The sequence below is a fragment of the Mustela nivalis genome (assembly GCF_964662115.1).
Source record: "Mustela nivalis genome assembly, chromosome: 13".
Classification (NCBI taxonomy): Eukaryota; Metazoa; Chordata; class Mammalia; order Carnivora; family Mustelidae; genus Mustela; species Mustela nivalis.
The window spans coordinates 70,316,478-70,327,661 of NC_139032.1; the positions used below are offsets into that span (position 1 = coordinate 70,316,478).

Genomic DNA, 11,184 nt, shown 5'->3' on the forward strand with positions numbered 1-11,184 from the left:
TTGGAGGCCGCCCTTGGCCCCCACTGTGAGGTCCTGCAGGGCTGCGGCGAAGGACAGCTAACGAAGCTCCTTAGGCAGGGGTGAGCGAAGGTCCCACCCTAACCTCGTCTCTGGGAGTAAAGCCCCAACTCCTCTTTCTCGACTTAACATCCATCGGAGAAGCGGGGCGGACCACCACCAGAATGTTGGAAGTTACCCCAGGGCAGGCCCCGCCCCCACGCCGCGGCCCCGCCCAGGCGTGGCCCCGCCCCTGACGTGGCCCCACCTTCAGGCCACAGCCCCGCCCCCAGGAGTTCCTGGAGTTTGGCTCGTGAATTCTCTTGCACCGTTATTACTGACCGTTACCTGGATGGGACACATCAGGCCAGCCGTGAGGGGGATAGGGCCCCTCGGGGAAGCTCAGAGACGCTGGACGGTAGTCCAAAGTGACAACACAGGGTAACAAGAGTTGTGATGGTCAAAGTGAGAGCACCGGTCCCTCCTGGGGAGGGTCACGGGAGGCCTTCCAGAAGGACCCTCCTTCACACAACCCTAAGGAAGGAGGAAAGAAAGGTGGGATGCGACGGTTTTGAAGACTGACGATGCAAAGTTCCTATCCGAAGGTGTGTGAGCCACACAGCACATCTGTCGAGGTGGTGGGCGGGGCAGGAGCTTGAGGAGGATGAAGGAGGTTTGAGAGTTTTGTATGGCTGGAGAGGAAGCCGACACAAGGACCAAAGAGGGAAACTCGACAAGGGCAGGCAGTTCGGTTTCTCTCTCTGATGTGTCTCAAATGCTTGGAACGATGACTGCGATAGTTTACCCAAACTCTTCTCTGCTTTCAGCGGGTTGTGGGCAAGGCACAGGTGATGGAGGTTTTATGCAAGCGATCTTCTTGCCCTGAGCTGTGTCCTGGGACAAAGTCACTGAAGCAAGCATCTCATCCTTTGTTCCCAAGTGACTATTTGTAGAAGTCTCTTCCAGCTGGGGCAAAAACCGAGTCTTGCTCATTAGGGTATCACCTAAGTCCCTGGCTGGAAGGGTGACTGTTTGGCTTGGTATATCCCTAATCCTACCTCCCTTCTTCGATGCATTTATGCTGTGGATCTCCTAAGGTCCTCTCATCCTTTGGGGCCGCATTCTTTTTCTGGCTTTTCCTTGGGGCCTGAAGCTTATGGACACAGGGCTTCTGCTGCCCCAGGCTGCCCCAGAACTGGGAATGCTTTGGCCTTAACTATTTCCCTCCATGATAGAATTCCAATTCATTCCTAAATTCATTTCCATGATCATATTCCTAAAGTGGAAACTCAACTTACAGAAGATACATACCATCCTTCTTTGGTAAGTTCGTTCTCTCTAGAACTTTTCCCCTAGCTGGGGCTAGGCTTTAAAGTGGGGAATTGGTTTTCCTGGGGAATGGTTATCTGCTTTTTGATTGCAGGAGGAGGGCATTAGAGATTGAATAGGTGGAAGGGAAACTGGTGGGGAACAACTATCAAGGAACAGGAGAGTAGCCAGCAGGGACTCATTGTGCAGAGCAGGGGGCCTCAGAAGAGCTGGCTACATTTCTGCTACAGAGTCTGTGAAGGTTTGGGGATTTGTAAGCTCCTACATGCTATGCAATTTCTCTAGTTCACCTTCATATCTCCAGAAGAGTCTGAGGGCTATGGAGTACGGCACAACATTAAGGGGTGCTTACCAACAATAGAGTTGGTAATATGTCCTTTATTGCTTTAGAAATGATCCCCTTTTCTTTCTCCTCCCAAATCTGGAAATCCACACTTTTGTGATTTGTATCTCCAGGAGCTTCTGGACAGTAGAGTTGAGAAAGAGTGTCTACCTGCATCCACGTATCTGGTTATAGGATCTCCCCAGAGGAGGAACCTCACAGAATACAAACAAAACAAACAACTCCGGCTCGAAGTCACAGAATGAGAAGGTAGGGAGAAACAAGTCCTCAGCAGACACCTGCCACCAGAAGGTTGATAGGGGCAAGTGTTTTGAGCAGTCAGTGCTTGAGGTTGTTGTAGCATAAGAGGCCAGACAAAAGGGCTCTGAAGCTGAGCCTTCTGGAACAACATTCAGTAAGACTGAAATTGAGACGCACTGAGTCATTATTGCAAAAGTCTGGCAACAGTGGGGTAGAGACAGTTGGTGGAAGGGGCTGACAGGCACATGAGTCCATGGGATTCATGGAGTGAATGAGGTTTTGGTGAGAAATGAGAGGCTGAAGTCCTTACAAAGAGGGTAGCATCACGTGAAGGGGTGGTATCTAATTGGGGAAGAGGGTCTAGTAGCTGAATGTGTTCCAGGGGAGAGGAGAAAGGGTACATGATGGGTGTAGAGGACAGTCTGTTAGGATTATAGCTCCAGAGGCAACAAGGGATCCAGTGCCCCGTGATGAGAATGAATAAGGAGACCCTGTGGGGAAAATGAGGAAGCTGGTAGTGGGGGTGAAGGAAGGATCCTGAAAGATTAGGTGAGACCAAGGCAAGGAGGACTTCCAGGCAGAGAAGATAAAGCCGTGACGGGAGTGGAGAAAGAGCTGCGTGAGAACATGGGAGAGCCTCTGCTGGCAATAATAGGGTGAGAGGGGGGAAGAGGGAGTGAGACCCACTGCGAAGGGCAAGACAGACGCAGAAGAAAACAGGCTCTGTGGGAGCAGAGTCAGACACAAGCTAGGAAAGTTGCAAGGGTTGATGGGACTCTGCAGGGTCCTGGGAAAAAAAAGGCTGATAAATATGGGCTCAGCCTGAAGGACAGGTAATGGGTTTTCTGGAAGGTCAGTTAAAGAGTGGAGGACAGAGTTAGAGAGGGCCCAGGTACAGAAGCTGCAGGAACCAAAGGAGACAGTGACAGAGCAGCATCTTCCAAGGCCCCGCTAAGGTCAGAAGGTCCACCTCCCTGAGCAGGTCTCGACCCCACAGTTACTAAAACCAGGAACAGAATAGGAACAAGAGGGTCTGGAGAGAGTGAGGGCACCTAAGGCAAGCTGCCTATACCCATTCCCCCCACACCCTACCTAATACAGGTACCCTCCCCCCATCTTTTCCTAAGTTCATGTAAGACCACTTTGCTTTTACAAAAGACCTCTATGAGTATCTGTTTTTGCTAGCTGAAAGAAATCCAAAGAGGATTTTCAACTTCCAGCAAAGGATGGAAAGCAAAAAGTACAGTGAGCCCTTTTTTGGACACCAACCTGTATCACTATCTTACTATATCCAAACGTATTCATTCATTTCAGCTGGTAAGCACCCCACACGTATTCATTCATTTCAGCTCCCAGAGAACACTTGGGTAGTTCCAGATTTCCCCTGCTTTTGGAAAGTGTGTTACGCAGCCTCGCTTTTAGGAAAGACCACTTTTAGGAAAGACCTAGTTACTACCTGGTTTTGCTACCCAAAAGACCTCCAAAGAGAATTTTTGCTTTTACAAAAAAAGGTCAACAGTGACAATAGCGTTGGGTGTTTGTGTTATGGGAGCCTTTACAGAGGCAGCGCGCCCAACTCCTTCCCCAGAACTACACTCAGCCCCTCAGCATCATGCCGTCCACCCTCTGAGCCGTGTCTCTGAGCATGTGTCTGCTCTTGAATTATTCTGTGCCTCCTTTAGCAAGATGTGCCTAAGGTATCAGAAAAGCCTAAGAAGGTTTTCTTTCCTGCAGGGGGTTATTCTGGGAACATCCAAAAGCTTTTCCATAAAAATTAATGGTAATGCTTCTTTGCTTTATGCCTTATTTGGGGGACAGGGCTTATGAAAATCTTTATAGGAACACACTACTTTTGGATAGTGGGGAAACCAGCATACCTTTTGTACTTCACCCCAAGTCTTGCTTTCTCATTCTGTGCCCTATGGGTTCCTCCTTCAGTAGCAACCCCAAGCTGCACTGGGGCCCCCAAATTACACAGACCATCCTAGAAAGCAGGGAAACAGAAAAGAACGGAAGAGGTTAAGCATTTTCAGAAAAGGTCCCACGCCACCAAGGCTTCTTTCTGGCAAGTTCCACAAGCTGGTAAAACAATGGATGGAGTTACATGTTGAGAAAGTGAAAATTAGTTTGGCCTGAGAAACTGAAAATCCACCCTTCCATTCATCAAGCAGGGAAAACAGACACAGAACACAGATAAATCCAGCTGCCACGTTAGCAGAAAATTCTATTTCTCCCAGGGAAACACTGTAGCTGTAAAGTGTTCTAAAGACACTCAGTAGCATGATTATTACTTGGTTACTGAGGAATCTTGATGTCTAAAAATCGTAGTTTATCAGAAACTTTACTTTTGAAATAATTTCATTAAGAATGAAATATCCTGCTTTTGCCTACAGGATCTAATTCACTTTGACACAGAGCGCTGTCTTGATATCCAACCCAGGAACAGATTCAGGATAAGGGTTTGGGTGTACAACATTCCGCATCTATCTCAATTTGTAATTTTGAAGAAAAGGAGACTGTGTGCCCCTTTCATCATCCAGACCTAGTATTGTCCCCCTTTTCACACAGTCCTACTCTGCTTTAACTTATCAAAATACTGTTTAACATAAATTTCACTGACATGCCATGCTTTCTAAAAACTGTATCCTAACTTTTCCCTTTCTTGGTGACACCCCCCATGGTTCCTCTGGTGTGTAACCTCCATCACTGCAATGAGCCAATAAACCTGACTTTGTCCACTACAACTTTGCTCCTGTTGTCCTAAATAAGACATTTGGAGGTTCTCTGGATATTTGGTCAAGACCTTTCCTAAGCGCTGGCCTCCTTGACTCACTAATAATGTGCATATCTGAGACTCCTTGAATCTCAAGACACTGAAGGTATCTCTGTCTTTGATTGTGTGGCTTTAGACTGAATTTAGATTCTGATATTGAAGGACCAAAGATAACAATCAGTTTAATATTTGCTGGAATTTTTGGTTTCTTGATCCGACCTGAGTGTCCGCTGGTGAAATTGGCTTTTAATACCATCTTCTGTTTGTCTATGAGAACTTTCTCTAGTCTTCTCTGGATACGAGAAATTGGCTTTGGGAAAGATCTCTCCACATAGTTGAGCCAGGTGGCTGCTGATTTTTCAGGTCAGCAAATAGAAGCAGTCTAACCTTAGGACTGAAGACTTAAAACACAAGTGATATTTTATCTCTGATAAACAGTCCAAAAATCTCTTGTGGGCTTGTCTGCTAATGAGCTTGTGCTAGCACCTGGCATAACTTCACCAAGGATAAATTAGAACTAGAGTAGCCGCTTGGGGAACTTTGACATGAATAAGAATGTTCATTTGAGAAATGCTGAGGCAAAAAGGGAACAGAAACTCTCTAAAGGAGATTGTATAACTGGTCTAAAAGAAAGATCGCTGTGATTAATGTAGATTTCACCTCTGTTTCCATTCTATAGGGATTAATAAACACTGGCTTTTAATTGTATGGCTTGATAAAATTGTCAAGGGCTTGAGTAACTGCTTAAACCTGTAATGACTTTCTCTTTTGTGTCTATATATGAAAAAGTTTTTTCTGCATATAAACGTACTCCCTTCTCCTTACAGAGAGAAGATAAGCTTTTTACATTGATAAATTCCATATTTGTCTAAAGCTACCTTTCACTCAACTTTGTTGTTCTAGCCCTCTGTTTTACCCCTCACTTGGGAAATTCTAAAGATCCAATTTGACACTCGGGAAAAAAAAATCATTGTCATTATTTTGCATACTAGTCAAAAATATGTAAGAAAAACGAAAATTAAAAATGTCAGTAAACTATTTTGCATTATAAAATATAGACAAATGTATTTAAATAATAACCCTCATTACTATAGCTATGAGAGATCAAGCTTCAATATAAAAGCTTTTAAATATGACTTCAAGATTACTTAAATTTTGTTTCATGAATACAAATTTTATAAAGTATATATTTTTTAAAGACTTTTTTAAAATTTATTTTCGGCATAACAGTATTCATTATTTTTTCACCACTACCCAGTGCTCCATGCAATCCGTGCCCTCTATAATACCCATCACGTGGTACCCCAACCTCCCTCCCCCCCGCCACTTCAAACCCCTCAGATTGTTTTTCAGAGTCCATAGTCTCTCATGGTTCACCTCCCTTTCCAATTTCCCCCAACTCCCTTCTCCTCTCTAACTCCCCATGTCCTCCATGCTATTTGTTATGCTCCACAAGTAAGTGAAACCATATGATAATTGACTGTCTCTGCTTGACTGATTTCATTCAGCATAATCTCTTCCAGTCCTGTCCATGTTGCTACAAAAGTTGGGTATTCATCCTTTCTGATGGAGGCATAATACTCCATAGTGTATATGGACCACATCTTCCTTATCCATTCGTCCGTTGAAGGACATCTTGGTTCTTTCCACAGTTTGGCAACTGTGGCCACTGCTGCTATAAACATTTTATTTATTTGACAGACAGAGATCACAAGTAGGCAGAGAGGCAGGCAGAGAGAGAGGAAGGGAAGCAGGCTCCCTGTTGAGCAGAGAGCCTGATGCGGGGCTGGATCCCAGGACCCCAGGATCATGACCTGAGCTGAAAGCAGAGGCTTTAACCCACTGAGCCACCCAAGCACACCTACCTTTTTTGTTATATGCTAAGACAAATTATAATTAACACTAAAATTAACTTTATTATATATACATATATATGTATGCCTACATGTACACATAAAGACACATTAATAACCTTTAATTCTATAAATGACAAAAAGATAGCTTCAAGAATATATTCCGCATTAATGGATTTATTCACAGAAAAAGGCTTTTAAGCCTCTAACTGCAAATTGTAACACAGACAGTACACAAAAAGATCAGAATTGGGGTTCTCTTTCCATAAAATGACCCAAGTTAGTTTGTGAATCACCAAAATATTCTGTTAACTCTCTGTCCCATCATTCTCTTGAATAACACAAGTTTCCTTATTTTTTTTTTTATTCTAGAGGAGACAGCAAAGAAAGACTCCGTAAGAAGGACCTTACCAGGTACTGTTAACAACTAAACACAATAGTAAACTCGTGCCTCCCGAGTCAAAAGACGTAAGCCACAGGAAACCACCGGGAGGCTGTCCTGAGACCTCAATCGGTGCCATGTGAGGGATGGTTCCAAAACAGACAAGGGCAGGAAGCTGCACCTTCCCTCCAAGACCACTGGGACCAGGCTGGTAACTGCAGGAAGTGCCACCTTCCCTCAAGACCCACCAGACAAGACCGCCAGAGCTACCCAGGAGGGTGCTTTAATCTGCATGTGCTTTTGCTCTTTTTCTCTCCTCTCTGTCAAGTTAAGGTTTAAATGGTTGATGCTTCTTCGCTATTAACCATGATACCTCCAAGGTCTTTCATACTGTTATTCAGTTGTTCGTATTTTACCTCAGTCCCTCCTCAGTTGGAGAGTCCAGGGCCAGGCTGCAACTTACTCACCATTTGGCTACAACATGCGATTACACAGTATGCTGGCTTTGTACTCACCTGCCTTTCGGGGCCATCCAGCTTTCTTTGCTGTCAGTGTCATGGAACTAATCAAATTACTTCCTAGGTGATAAGACTCAACCGAGAAGTGATCTGGGGATTAAAAATAGTTTAACAGGTCAAACAACCAGAATTCTAGAACCTCCTATCACGTCATACATAGAAGGGAATTTGGGGGTCCTAAACAAAAAACGCTCAGAAACCTTTTGTTTAGCTTTCCCTTTTTGTTAGCTTTTCCACGTAAACTTTCACAAAAGGAAAGCCAGTGGTGAGGGTAAAATGAGGGACAAAGAAGTGTTTTGAGAAAATGGGACCCAATGAGAGGAAAAGAGATGATAAGAGTTCACTGAGGGAAGAGGGCCCCCAAAGGGTACTCAAGCAAGGAAGCAACTGAGGTGAATATGCCTCTGGAGAGTCCGCAGAGAATACAGAAGGCGGTGGTATGGAGTCTGCAGACGGTCTAGAACGTGGGCATCTATAGAATCCAGTGAGAAAGTGGAAACCAAAAGTACAGGGACTGAGGGGTCCATTATAGGTCTTCAGAAGGTCCGTGAGAGGCTGAAGGCAGATTGATCTAAGCCCCTCAGAGGAATGGTGGGAGCCATAGGGCGGTGAGGCAACAGCATCTTCCACAGACTCCCAAACAGCAGAAAGTCAGCTTCCATGGCCGTTATATCACACAACTCACAGTGGGGATCTTGATAAAAGTGCTGCCACAGACTGCCTGTAATTGGGACCTTGTCCAAGTGGCTGCAGAAGACAAGAGGAGTAAGCTAAGGTCAGTGAGCTGGGATGGGGCCTGGCAGAGCTAGAAACACTGTGTTCCCCCACATCCCAGACTTCACAGTGTTTCCCTCATTCCTCACACCAAGGCTTTCTTTCACATTCCTTTCCCTCCAGGCTTCCGAGCCGACGTCAACTGCAGGCTGCACTGGGCCCTGCCACTGCATAAGTCATCCTAGGAAGGGGGACCCCAGGAAAGAGGAGAGAGAGAGAGTCCTCTCCTCTGTTCCCCAGGAAAGCATGTCCTGTGCTCCATCAGATTCTTCCAGATTCTCCAATCTGAGAATCCAAGAGCTTGGTTTACTTGTGGTAAAAAGAGGAACAAAGTGATATTTTAGGAGTCTTTGTGGAATGATATCTTGGGGCAGACTCTTGGAAGACTAAGACTCTGAAAGCAGGAAAATTATTACACAAGGTAAAATTGTCCATGACAAGAATGGGAAGTCTCTTCCCAGACATTCTCTCGTGCGATCCTCACAACAACCCTGTGAGGTATGGAGACCAGGTGACACCTCAGAGGAGGAGCCTGAATCTTGTGGAGGTCAGGACCTGGGAGTTCTGCCCCCAACACAAAAAGTGGTTTCAATAGATCTTACATGACTGTCCCCCACCCCCCCCCCCACCAAGAGCTCTGTTTTCTAATAGGGACTTGCTCTTGGAACTGCCATCCTCAGAGACTGTGGACCTGGGTCCGTAGGTTAAACCTTGGGCATCCCACAGCTGACTGGACAAAACCTTGCCTTTTAGCGCTAGTTTTGTTCCTCTTTTTGACTCTGCACTGATCTTAAAAGACTAGAGTGAGTGGCTAGGACCAAATTTTCACCCTCTTCTCTCTAGGCTAGCTGCACACTTCATCATTCATTATTCATGGATAACCTGATTTTCTATATTGAATTAGGAGAGCTCTGGGATCCATCCCTGTTACTCACTTTAAAGTGGGTGAAATAATTGCCACTTCTCAAAAATTTCAAGGAGGGTTTTCTATATGTCATGCTCAATTGATTTTTCAGCCTATCCTCTTCAGACGAGAGACACAAATTTCCCAGAACAGCAAGCTCATGTGTACTCCTTCATATAATACTTGACCTTGATGACAGAACTTGGGCTCTAGCATCTGAGTCGAGGCTTTCAAAGGCTGGCAGCATTGTTCTTCCTATCAGCCCTAACACAAAGGGAAACCTTGGCCCAGAAATAGACCTGAGTTGGGAGCATGACTGATGAATAGAGTTGAGGGACTCCGTCCTACAGGTATCTGCAATTTTCTTAATGATCCAGTCTATGACTGGTGACTCACTGTTGTCAGGGTTCTATTATGGAGCCCTCTACCACACCCAAAAAGAGGGTCTATGAGCTTCAAATACAAACTCTAGTTCCCCCTGTAACCCTTGCCCTGTGCCCTTCAGTGAATTCTAGTCTTTCCTGAAAATTTCCATCTCCGGTGGCTCTCTGTAGCAAAATAATTGACCTAGGAAAGTAGGAAGAGGAAAAGGTTCATTGCTGCTGGGTCTGGCCCTAAGGTTCCTTTGCCAAATTGATGTGTCTGTTTTTCCTAAATGTTGGTAAATTTTGACGCCTCTGTAAATAGCAGAGGAACAGAAAAGGAACCCCATACTCACAGAAAATATAAAATGGGACTAGTGCCCTGAAGCTCATGAGAAGCATCTAAAAGCAATTACTCTGAAGTGCATAGAAGCCTCACCTAATGCTGAGAATATGCACCGTGGCTAGAGTTCTAAGTCCCCATCATGGAGTTAGGGGACAGTGACACTGTTTTTGAGGTTGGAGAGGGTTCTTAAAGAGGAAGGTGAACCCACAATCCCTCCCCACAGCATCCAGGCTAGTATATCCCTTCATCATTCCTGGGGCCTTCTAGTTCCTTCTATCCTTCTCTGGGCCTTAGCATTTTCCCAATTCCACCCTTTCTTCATATCCTAGACACACTCATACCTCCTACAATTCAAATACTAGCTGGGTCATTCCCATCGGTCATCTCAGCTTGGATCCTACCAATTATATAGCCTTTGAAAATCTCAAGTTCTTTCAGGAGTTTCTGCTAATTCCTGAGGATTTGAATTCTCAGGATTTTCTGTTTCCACTTCTAGATTCCCACCCAGCATTAATCCAGACATAGGCTACAGCTCTGTCTTCATAAAAGAGTCCACTTCCACATAAAAGCATTAGTGAGCAATGTAGCCTTCACAAAATGATGCTGATGAAGAGGACTGGGGCAGACCTCACCCCTGGCAAACAACTTTAAAACCCCCACCTACTGAATTAAGCACTGACTTCTTTCCTTACCTGAAGTAGTCTTAGCCTGGGACACCCAGTCCTTTCTCACCCAAATGATGAAGCTTTGCCAGAACTGACAGCAAAAAAAAAAAAAGTATGAAGGATAGATCCTCAGTTAACATGGCTACTGGGATATTGTTGCCTTTAGGTTCTTTCAGTGAACAGAGGAAGTAAAAATACCTAAACCTTGAGTTGATATTAATATGTCAAATTTAACACAGGATTTTTATTTTTTATATGTATCTCCTTTCTCTCACAATGAAAAAAGTTTGGATCTTAACATGTTCATTTGTTCTTTTGAATATATAAAATTATATATTTCAAAATTATACCACAAATATTACTTCTAATAATAAAACTATGAAGCGAAGTTTGAAAGTATTTGCAATTCTTTTTTCCTTAGAATATACCTTACCAAGAATGTATACTAGAAGAACATCTTCCAAAGTTACTAGAAATAATTCTTTTCTCTGTGTGGTTATGTAACCAATTTGATAAAGAGTTAAGGTTATTAATTTCAATTTCTTTTCAAGTTAAGGGTTAGCTCTATTTTTCCCTGATAATTTTAGTCTTCAGGAAAAAAAACAAAACATTTACATAGTTCAAAAGTCAAAAGTAAATTATCCTTAAGAAAAGTCTCACTTCCAACCCTTTCCTTTGATTTATCAACAAAAACCGAG

At 44.2% G+C, this 11,184-nt stretch overlaps 1 long non-coding RNA gene across 1 annotated transcript; it reads left to right on the forward strand.

Moving 5' to 3' along the window:
• Positions 1-352: 352 nt before the first annotated feature.
• On the forward strand, positions 353-8,780 carry LOC309846269. The gene is made up of 3 exons (XR_014301830.1): positions 353-602; positions 1,783-1,918; positions 6,908-8,780. It is a non-coding gene; the product is annotated as an uncharacterized lncRNA (long non-coding RNA).
• Positions 8,781-11,184: the final 2,404 nt, after the last annotated feature.